The sequence below is a fragment of the Artibeus jamaicensis genome, unplaced genomic scaffold, assembly GCF_021234435.1.
Source record: "Artibeus jamaicensis isolate MK-2021 breed Jamaican fruit bat unplaced genomic scaffold, CSHL_Jam_final contig_373, whole genome shotgun sequence".
In the NCBI taxonomy this organism is placed as follows: Eukaryota; Metazoa; Chordata; class Mammalia; order Chiroptera; family Phyllostomidae; genus Artibeus; species Artibeus jamaicensis.
Genome location: NW_026521807.1, coordinates 10,423,877 through 10,435,217, shown reverse-complemented (window position 1 = coordinate 10,435,217; position 11,341 = coordinate 10,423,877). Strand labels below are relative to the sequence as shown.

Sequence of the window (11,341 nt, the reverse complement as noted above, 5' to 3'; positions counted from 1 at the left end):
GTTGACTTATCTTAAAATACAGCAAGTCACTACATCACTCTGCTACAAGCAACCGTTTTGTTTGTAAATAAGGATGAACTGACAGTGCTTGAAAGTGTAGTTCATCAAAATCACAACAAGAAACCAAATATTATGAACATGTAAAATTCCATGTTTATTTAATATCCATTACATAGACAGTTCATTGAAACCAGACTTTGTGAAGACAAATAACATTTCTGATGAACATAAACAATATCCTATAGTTGGAATTTATCCTGTATTTTCACATGAATAAAGATGTCATTATGCAAGAGTTTCAGCAATAAAGACCTCGCATAAATTGGCATGGCATCTCTCAATGCTTCAGAGTGGCACCAGCCTCCGTCAGCTGGAGATGAGAGATATTAGCAGCTTTGCATCAAGGAGCTCGATGATCAGCATGTCTAAACTCAGCTGTCACAGAACGTTTCCCCAATGCCTGAGTTGGTGTCCAGTGTGGTCTGTATCAGGGATACACATCCAGAGTGCACATTCCTAGCACAAAAACAAACAAAAAAAGTAAAGGCAATACGTAAAAATGCTTGTTCTGGTCAAGGAGAAGTATGAGTGTTAATAATACAAATGATTATTCTTTTAAGAATTAATTATATTTATTAAAGTTTACTATGTTAAGGACTTAATACTTATGACTGTATAAAGTGGCCACAAGATTACTTTAAAATAAGCACTGTAGTTATATTGTATTATAAATAAGGAGGCTAAGCTTGACAGAAGTGAACAATTTTTAATGTAGTTTCACAGTAAGCAGTAGAACCAGAAAGCCTTTGTGGCATCAAATACAGCCCAGGGAAGGATAGCAGCCCCTGTGCCTGATGCTGTGAACAAGCTGATGGCTTCCGCAGAGCCATTCACAGCCCTTTTCAGCCTTGTTTTTCTTTATCATGGAGACTGGAAAACTAAAATTTTTGACATTCTAAAGAGACTGCTTTCTGTCTTGTAATCTCTTTTGTTTCAATTTTTACATCTCAAACCACAATAGAGTTCTTGCTCCTAGGAGTGACCATGTGATAGATTCTGACCAATGAGATGTAAGGTGAAGTTGCTCGCTGGGGCTTCACAGAACATTTTTGACAGTGGCAGGCTCAGTTGTATAGCATATTTCTGGTTAAGAGAATAGATCTTGTGTTAAGTGTTGTAGCCACACACAGATAAAGAAAAAGAGATAGATTCTTGATCTTTTCACTCCTTCACCTTTCTCCTTTTTTTAATGTACAGTCATTTTATCTTTTTTTATTGATGTTCAAGTACAGTTGTCTCCATTTTCACCCCAACCTGTCTCCCAGCCCCAGTTAGCCCCACCTCCCACCGTCAAACCTACACCATTTGGCTTTGTCTATGTGTCCTTTATATATCTTCCTTGATGGCCATTCCCCTATTATTCCCCATTATCCCTCTCCCCATCCCCTCTGGTTACTGTCAGTTTGTATTTTATTTCAATGTTTCTGGTTATATTTTGCTTGCTTATTTGTTTTGTTGATTAGGTTCCACTTATAGGTGAGATCATATGGTATTTGTCTTTCACTGCCTGGCTTATTTTACTCAGCATAATGCTCTCCAGTTCTATCCATACTGTTGTGAAGGGTAGGAGCTCCTTCTTTCTTTCTGTTGCATAGTACTCCATTGTGTAAATATGCCATCATTTTTTTATCCACTCATTTACTGATGGGCACTTTGGCTGTCTCCAGCACTTGGCTATTGTAAATTGTGCAGCTATGAACATTTGGTACATAGGTTCTTTTAAACTGGTGTTTCAGGGTTCTTAGGGTATAATCCCAGCAGTGGAATTGCTGGATCATTTTTAGTTTTCTGAGGAAATTCCATACTGTTTTGCACAGTGGCTGCATTAGTCTGCATTTCCAACAACAGTGCACTAGGGTTCCCTTTTCTCTACAACCTCTCCAGCACTTGTTGTTTGTTGATTTGTTAATGATGGCCATTCTGACCTGTGTGAAGTGGTATCTCATTGTAGTTTTAATTTGCATCTCTCTGATGGCTAGTGATGCTGAGCATCCTTTTCTATGTCTCAGGGCCCTTTGTATGTCCTCCTTGGAGAAGTGTCCAGGTCCTTTGTTCTTTAATGACTATTAAAATACCAATAACATATTTCACAGATATAGAACAAATGTTTAAAAAATATATATGGAATGATAAACAACCCCAAATAGCCACAACAATTTTGAGAAAGAAGAACAAAGTAAGAGGGATCCACCCTTCTTCTTTATCTATCCTAGATTATTCATCTTCAGATTTGTTGATACATAAGAGAAAAAAATTCTTTCTGTTAAGCCTTGTGATTTGGTGCTCATGGCTAACTACACTGATTACCTAAGACTGCTTTCCAGACCTACTACATTTTATTGCTCTTTGTTTTATTGTGCTTCATAGATATTGCAGTTTTTACACATTGAAAGTTTGTGGCAACCCTGTGTTGAGTTTATTGGCATCATTTTTCCAACAGACTCAGATGATGGTTAGCATGTTTAGCAATAAAGTGTTTTTTATTAAGATATGTACTTTGTTATTTAGACAAGTTATTGGACATGTAATAGACTATAGTCTAGTGTAAACATAATGTTCATATGCATAAAAAACAAAAATATTCCTGTGACTTGCTTTATTGTGGTATTTGCTTTATTATGGTTGCCTAGAACCAAACCCACAATGTCTCTGAGGTATGCTTGTATAAAGTTTTGTGATTTACTGGGAGGGGGAGGAATAATTACTAATATTTATAAAAATAAAAGGATAAATGACTGAGTCATATATCAATTGCAGTATATTCTGTACCCTATTTCTACAAATAAGTTAATGTTGGATGAGTTTCTTTTCATTCAATATGAAACACTAGCACATCTGAAATAGCTCTCCATTCTTCTCGCTGTAAGTGTGCAGGTTAAAGTACAAGACAAGGCCTTGGGCTGTGTGCACACAAAGAATGGCTATAGCCCTCATCAGAGGGTTTCCAAATCCAGAACTGAACCCGTTGTTAGGCCCAACAGATAAGAAGAAAATCCAAGAGATAAAAATAAGAAATTTTTAGAGAAGGTGGATGCTTGGACTTTTAAACTGTTTGTCTGTTAAATTGAACAAAACTCGCTTCCTAACCCTACTCCTCCTGTTAATGATTGAAATCCCATGTTCAGCCCTCACTGAGTGTGGGATCTTAGACATGGTTGTTTCTCTTTTTGAGATTAGCAATTGTTTTCAACCATAAAATCAACATTTTGCAACCCATTCCATAGGATAGTTTTTAGGGTTAACAAAAACAATGAATGGGAATTGCCTGGTACAGTGCCTGAAAACAGTTAACAGATTTTAATTCTTCTTCATGCACTTAGTTCCCCATCACGCATCCCCTTTGACAGAATGATGACTTCAACAGCCTCTGGCTAACCTCAGAAAGCCTTTTTTGGCTTTTCTTGCTTCATAGCCCAGTAGCCATACAAAGACATATATTAGTAAAAGAGATACCGTAAGGATGTAAGCTTCCTAAAGCTAGTAACCATGTTTTAACAATGTTCACATTCCCCAGTAACTTGAGTTTCTAAAGAATTTCTACTTAGGATATCTGAACAAAAAAAAATTTTAGCCCACTAATATTACCATTTAATGATTTATCAATTGAAATGAGTCATCTTTTTCAAAGCTCAATTTTGTCAGCCTTTACTATCCATCAAGGACAGTACTTGAAGACCCATAAAGCAATTGTGAACAAAGGCAAACCCATATTTTGGATGATAGTGTGAAAGCATAAAAAAATCCTACAAAATAATGGTTGTTTAGTGTGAACTATTCAGTAAGTAGGTACCTTTATACATTGTCCCTAATCTTCTCCACTCTGCAAAATGGATGTCAGCCACACACTACAGAAAGGATTACCAAGGGTCAGAGCCTTGCCTGTCACTAATTCAGAGAACTTAACAGAGTCTGACTTCAGATCTCTCATATTCCAACGTTTAAGCTCGTTGCCCTCTATATAGTGCATTCCAGAAGAGGTGAAGATTATGAATTTCTGGAAAAAAAGAGAAAAAGCCAAAAAAATCATGCATGTAGTTTGGTATAAAATAAGGTTTAGGGACTTTAATTATTTAGATCTATAATATAACATCATTTACTGCAAATAAAAAACAATAATAATGTCCAATATTACTAATCATGCATACAGAGGTATCTTCACAACATTTCTGTGAGACTGTTACTACTTCCTCATATGAACAGATGTTGAAGTTCACAGGGAGAAATAGCGTTCCTAAGCAACAGACCTTGGACTCACACTCGGAACCTGTTGCTTGGTCCAGAGTTTTTCCATTGTGCTGCCACATTCTGCTCTCCATGAAACTTGACTTGAATGTTAGTGAAAAAAGACAAAGAAGGGGATGAGGATATGGAATAATCACCATCTTTGTCTCTTCTTCCTTCCATTATCTAACATGTTTTCTGCTGAGCAAGGTTTTCTTTTCTTTTTTTTTTTTAACAGAGTGTCTTCTGAGAAGTCATTCTGATAAAGTATGTATTCAATAAAGCAAGTCTTCCCACTGAGCATGATTTAGGCAAGTATTGGAGTGATTTTCTAAAAGTCTTTTCGTTCATGCTTGGTTTTCAGTGTGTCCTTTTTCTTCTCCTTAATGTATGTTTTCAAAAGAGCAGTGAGAAATCAGTTTAAGAGCTAGAATAGCTCTGGGATGTTTAACAGGTGCTGGAACTCATGTTTAGGTCACCAGTTCAGATCCAAAGATATATGGTTCTCTTTTCTTCTAACCTGTGACTTCAAGTAAGACCAGACTGATATCTTTAAACTGGTATATTGTACCATAAAGCCATTCCTTCCCTACTTTGATTTAGATGCGTTGGTGAGGAATTAACTAGGATTGTTACCACTGAGAACTAGCAGGGCAGTAACCATCATTCATTCCAGTGATACATGGTGTCTCTTATGCTGTTAGAAGGAGAGCAGTTCAGTATAAGCAACCAGGTGAGGTAAGGTAGCATATATTCTTTTAAAAAAATTATTTTTGAGTACAGGAAAGGGGGGATTAGGGCAAGCAACAGAAAAGGCATCAAGGAGTAGTTGACAAGGAAGAAAGATAATGACGATCCATGTTTAGACTAATTAGAAATATTAGAAGGAAGGACCAAATGAATCAATAGCTAAACATGGGAATAAAAAAAGAGTCAAATGCCAGTTGTATCAAGTTTGAAAACTAGAGAACCCTGGAAAAATATAAGTAAAGGTTGAAGACGAAAGCAGTTAGTTTAGTACTCTATTATTCACAATTATCTTTCTGATGATCATAAATGTTAAAAACAGTGTGTTCAGGTACTTTAAGGAAATAAGCCTAAATAAGGAAGACTCAATAATATTTCTAGATAATATCCTTGTTCCTGGAGTGGACCAAAGATGTAAAAGTTTCCTTCAGAACCAAGCACTTGCAAGGTCTTCTTTCCATTCAGCCAGGCCATACTTGACATATTTCTCATTTTATTCCTTCTTGAACTTCTGTTTATTACTGTGCAATGCTGCATTAGCAAGAGTAAACACTTTTCTCTCTAACAAATACTTACTAATTTAATCTTCATAACAAAGCTCTGAGATAGGATCTATTATTATCTCCTCTTTACAGATGAGGAAAGTGGTACAGAAGGGTCAGGCAACTTGCTGAGTTCATACGGACAGTCAGTGCAGTTAATATATTGATAGTCTTCTGAGAACATGACTCCACTACAAACAAAGCTATAGGTGTGTTTCCAAGTATTTAGTGGGTCCATGACTGACCTGCAAGAGAAATTGTTTTTTATTAAGAAACTAAAGTATGGAACAGGGAATATAGTCAATTATAGTATAATAACTATGTGTGGTATCAGGTAGGTACTAGACTGATTGGGATGATCACTTTTGTAAGTCATCTAAATGTCTAACCCCTATGCTGTACACCTGAAACTAATATAATATTGTATGTTAACTGGAACTAATGTTTTTTAAAGTTTCTAAAAAAATAAAAATAAAAAGTGTCAATGTTAATTAATTAATTCATTTTAAAAGAAACTATTATTTAATTCCTAATCTATTTAGGCATGCAAATTATAAATTTCAGAAATGAAATGATATCTTATCTACATAACAATTATTATTATATGTACATAGAAATTTAATGAGGAATCTAAAAACTATAGTATTTTAAATGGATTTGTTCTGAATGCTCAGCTAGAGTTGACTGGACATCTCTTTGAGGTCTAGTTTACAAATAACAAAAGACTGCTATATTTCCACCATCATTTCTGGCACTGTAACATTGTTTGTATTAATGGAAATGCTAGTTCAGTTGGTGGCATTTTAAACAAGAAAGCGGAGTCTGTACTTTGGAGCTGAACATATAATTAGAAAGGTGATGATGAACTAAACTATATTTATACAAGCATTTGAAATAATAACTTATACATCCTGTAGACTCTTTTTTCCCTTTTAAAACAAGCATACGTGATACCCTATTGGTTTATTTCTTGGCGTCTTATTCATGCTGTATATCTTCCTGCTGAATATAATATCTAGTCATCATTTTTTAAATTAGGTTTATCTTTCTTGCTGGGTACTTAGATAAGGTAAAATCTAAGGATTCCTCAATTTGTTTCATTATTTTTTGAAATCAGAATTTCAACTAGTGGTAATTAGAATGACAGACTCCTCAACTGTATGTCACAGTAGGTGAGGGTTTGAATAGGTGTGCATGCGTGTGTGTGGTCCATTCATGTTCAAACCAGACTATTTCACTGGTGGCAAAAATTGGGAATAGAGATTAGTAAATATGCTCTCTCTGTGGGGGAAAAAATGAAAACTTAAAATGAGGTGGACGTTCCCTGTATTGCATATTTATTTACTAGTCAAAGTCATAGAAAACCCAAACTCATTCCAGGCTTTTTGAAAAGTAAACTAAAAAATGATTAAGCATCTCTGATAAAAGTGTGCGTATATGGCTGAAATGCAGAATGCCACAGATGAAAAGAAAAGCAACTTCCTATACTTCCTGAAAAAAAAAAAACTATACTCATCAAAAATTACTTCTAAACAATCTACTGAATAAAGTGTGAACATATTAGCCTGAGGCTTTTCTGAAGTTTTCCTAAAAATCGCAAACCTAAGTTTCGATCTCTGGCCTTTTTAGAAGAACGAACTCTCCATCCGTATATCCCAGACATATGCTATCCAAGAAGACACCAGCATAAAGTACAGTGGAGTAGTAGTTCTCAAAATGTGAGCCAAGGACTCCTGGAAACCCATGAAAATCTTCCATGTAGCCCATGGATGGTCTTTGTATTACATTGGATATTAAATATCAGTGTCAATGACCATTTTGTTCTGGCATGAGCTAATAATTTACTTACAATATATAGTAAAATTGGGTGTCAGCTCACTATTGCCTCATGGAGAAGATCACTAATTCTGATGCATTATGTGGTTGGCTATGGCTGGAGTATGAGGGGTAGGTAGCACAATAGACGCTTTGGGTCTATCCAAGTAGCCTGAGGCTTGAAATATTTTTCTAGTCATGTTCTTGGACAGCCACTTCTTTGGTATCCTGATATTTCCAGACTGCTGAAGGTATGATAGTTTACTGATCTTATATTCTATGAGAAAAAGTTTACACATTCTAAAGGAGTTAGGTTTCAAATGACTATATGGAGTGCAATTTTCCACTGGAATAATTTCTCTTAATTTTGAACTTTAACTATCCCCATTGCTATACTCTCTCCCCAGAGTACTATCTTCTGACTGCCTTTCAGCACATTAACCTATTCCTCCCAATCTCACATGGTAGCAGCGTAACCACAGGGATTATGGCCTGCTTGCTTTTTCCCTCCCTCCCTCCCTCCCTCCCTCCCTCCCTCCCTCCCTCCCTCCCTCCCTCCCTCCCTCCCTCCCTCCCTCTCTTCCTCTCTTCCTCCCTCCCTCCCTCCCTCCCTCCCTCTCTTCCTCCCTCCCTCCCTCCCTCCCTCCCTCCCTCCCTCCCTCCCTCCCTCCCTCCTTCCTTCCTTCCTTCCTTCCTTCCTTCCTTCCTTCCTTCCTTCCTTCCTTCCTTCCTTCCTTCCTTCCTTCCTTCCTTCCTTCCTTCCTTTTAGCACCTAAGAGTATACTCCATAGAACCAGTTTCAGTGAATGTATGAAAATACCTAAAGTGGGTGACGTGCTGTACAATGATACTTGATTACCTAAATGTAAAATTACTCTCATAAGAAAAATAAAAAATATAATACCAGTGCTTCTAAAAATGTACAACCACCTCACATCATGAGAACATGTCTGCTGATATAAAGGGCCCTTCTGTGACAACCTCAGTACCCTGAATAATCATTTGCAAAACAACAAAAAACACTGGCCTCCATTTTCGTATCATTGCCTCCCTGCCTCACACATAAAATTCGATATGAATTTTAAAACCTAATCTCAACCCCAAGGTTTAGACCTACAAACCTTAGGTTTCACTAACTGATTCCATCCAGTTTTGTAATTGCACCTATACTGTATTCTTCAAACATCTTATAACATGCTCTTTTGTGAGCAGTCAAGTTTCAAAGAAACTGACCAATCTGTCACTACGCAGGGCTCCTACTATAAGATTACTTCTCTACCGGCACCTTTCTGGCCCACCAGAGGGTGTGTGGAAGAGGAATACTATGAAAAGACTATTTAAGTCTGGTCATTGAAGCAGTTAAACAATGCATCAGACAAAAATGATATCACTCTCTTAATAAATTAAACTTCTTAAAAGACTGAAGGGGAAAGTTATGAACTATTACTTCACATTTGAGTTTTTGAGATATTTAGCTCCTGAGCCCAAAGTCTCCAGCTTTCATACTTCTGCACTTCTGTGTAATTGTTCCCTCCATGTGGAGGGTTCTTCTTGCCGCCTCCAAGACAGTATCTCCCACAGCAGCTTCGTGATTTTTACCATATCAGTGATTACAGCTTTTCTGCAATATTTGCTCTGCTCTATTCGTTGCACTAATTTTTTACTTAATTTGTGGCTTTACATAAACTATTATTATTTTTAACTTAAATAAATGTGTTTTAAAAGGAAGTTTTGTGTCCATGCCATAAATAGATGGTAACCCAGGAAAATTAGTTTAATGAAAACCATACAGTATTATTAAATTCTAGCTCCCCATAGTTACCTGCTGAAAACTCTGAGCCCGAGGCTTGCCTTCTATTTCTTAAAAAGGAAAAGTGTTAGCAAGTTCTTTGTCAGCTCCAGCCTGAAACTTTCTTCTTGATATAATTAGAAGTGTCAAAAAACCTGAAAGGAAGTGAATTTTCTCATTATGTCATTCAGTATCGATATGCCTCCTAAAATTATCTTATACACACTAATGGTACATAGCCCTCAACTTGGGAAGCACTGGGTTGAATGTTGTCTAAGGCCTCTGCCAGCTATAATAGTTTATTATATTATAAATCACTAATTTCAGTTCACAGATACAAAAAAGGCACAGAGGTACATTCTTTTCTGAAAAGCGGAGGCACAAACATCTTGTAGGAAGAGCAGACTCTTCTCTCTATTCCGTGACTCTGAGTAACTTGTTCAGACATGAAAAGGTAATGAGGAAGTGTGAATAAGAGCAGGATACAACTGGTCAACTTGATTTGGTTGTTGCAAAAGATCTTTATCTAACAATCAAATTGAAATATATCGTGGAAGGAGTTGAAACTATTTTGGGCAGAGCTGACAGGTGAATGCTGCGATCAGTTTAACAAAGTAGCTGTAAGTTCGGTAAAAATGCTAAACTTACTCAAACTTGTTCTAACCACCCAGTGACCATTTAAATGCTGAAAAAAATGTTTTAAAAACTGATATGAATAGATTTTTTCATTCACAATTTTTGTGGGTTTTTTGCTATGAACTTATACAATTAGACAAAGTAAAACCTGAGTTCAAAAACTTTGCTTCCTCCATCTGTAAAGTGCTTCTAGAGTTACACAAATGACCAAAGTGTATCATCTTTTTGTTATCCAGCATGAAATAAAATGAATAATTAAAGCTGACCCACGTAGAAAGTAGCAATAGAAAACTAGTGGAAAGATTCATAGTTATTTTGGTCTTCTGCAAATATAAACACCATAATGGCAACTACGATATCAATATTTTTCAATAATACATTTTATTTAGACAAAACTAGAGGAGTTCCATCTATCTGCCCGGAACTTAGAAGGAGTACTTTTCATAGGATTAAAGTTGGTGTTAGTCATTTCAGTTACTCACTTCCAAATATGAGATAGGTAGCCCACCCTCACTAAAAGCAGCCTCAAAAAAGTTGCCACAGCCACCTGCCACCGTGAGATAGAATTTTCAGTTCACACAAGCTTCTGATGTCCCCTTTTGCCTTCAACTACTTAATTCCTACTTCACTGTGCTTAGAAAACAAGGAACCTGAGCCAGGCCCACAAGTTGCACAGCAAATTACCCACAGTATCTGCAAAACCGGATGTTGAGTTGGAATCTTGAAATTCAATGGCTTAGTATTTTGGAGCGCAAGGGCCTTGGAACAAGATTTGGATTTCACGTTCAGGTTCATCTCCACCACTAACGGCCACACTGAGCACCTCCATTATCGTCACTGATTTTCAGTGTCTCCTCTAAAAAAAGGGCGAGGAGGGATCTTTATAAGCCATTTCTTGCTTCAACATTTAATGATTCTAATTCCTATAGTGTTACAGGGATATTGAACATTAAAAATAATGCTTGATAATCTCAGACTTTAAAGTAGCAACCCAGTCTTAGAGGTTTTAAAAAGAATAGGCAGCATAAACTCTCATTAGCAAGTCATGCACTTTATTAAGGAATTAATAATAGACCCACAATTAGACAGATAATTGTGTTTTCAATTGGCTGGTTAACTCACTGACTCTGCTATATATTGACCTTCAGAAAGTTAAAGAATGGTAGTTGTGGACCTAACCATTAAGTAGTTGATCTTTAAACATACCTGTATTAGTATTTTATTGATCGCACTTCATTTTAATTGTAGTGTGATTAAGATTCTAAAGACATAACTATTTCCTTTATGCGAGAACCCCAGAGAACAGTAGCTTTGAAACACTTAACACAAAAATAAACACTGACTATTACCCAACAGTTACGCATAAACTGTCTGAGTAACTAGACTAATATAGACCTTCATGTAAAACCAGTGATTTACACTGAGCTTCATGGGAAGAGCATGTTTCCACAGATGTGCAGAATACTCCCAGCCTAGAAGCCTAGCTGGGAAAATGCATACAAACCTTTACTTTTCCACAACGGTTCCATCC

General features: G+C 36.5%; 1 long non-coding RNA gene across 2 annotated transcripts in view; it reads right to left on the bottom strand.

Annotated features, from left to right (window-relative positions):
- Positions 1–230: 230 nt before the first annotated feature.
- Positions 231–11,341, bottom strand: part of LOC119059819 (uncharacterized) — a 37,149-nt gene continuing 26,038 nt past the window's right edge. Inside the window, exons 2-5 of one of the 2 annotated variants that reach the window (XR_005084462.2) lie at positions 9,208–9,329; positions 5,605–5,815; positions 3,851–4,054; positions 231–516 (exon numbers count right to left, since the gene is read on the bottom strand). This is a non-coding gene — a long non-coding RNA (uncharacterized LOC119059819). The remainder of the gene's footprint in view (positions 517–3,850; positions 4,055–5,604; positions 5,816–9,207; positions 9,330–11,341) is intronic. The other variant, XR_005084463.2, reaches the window with a different exon arrangement.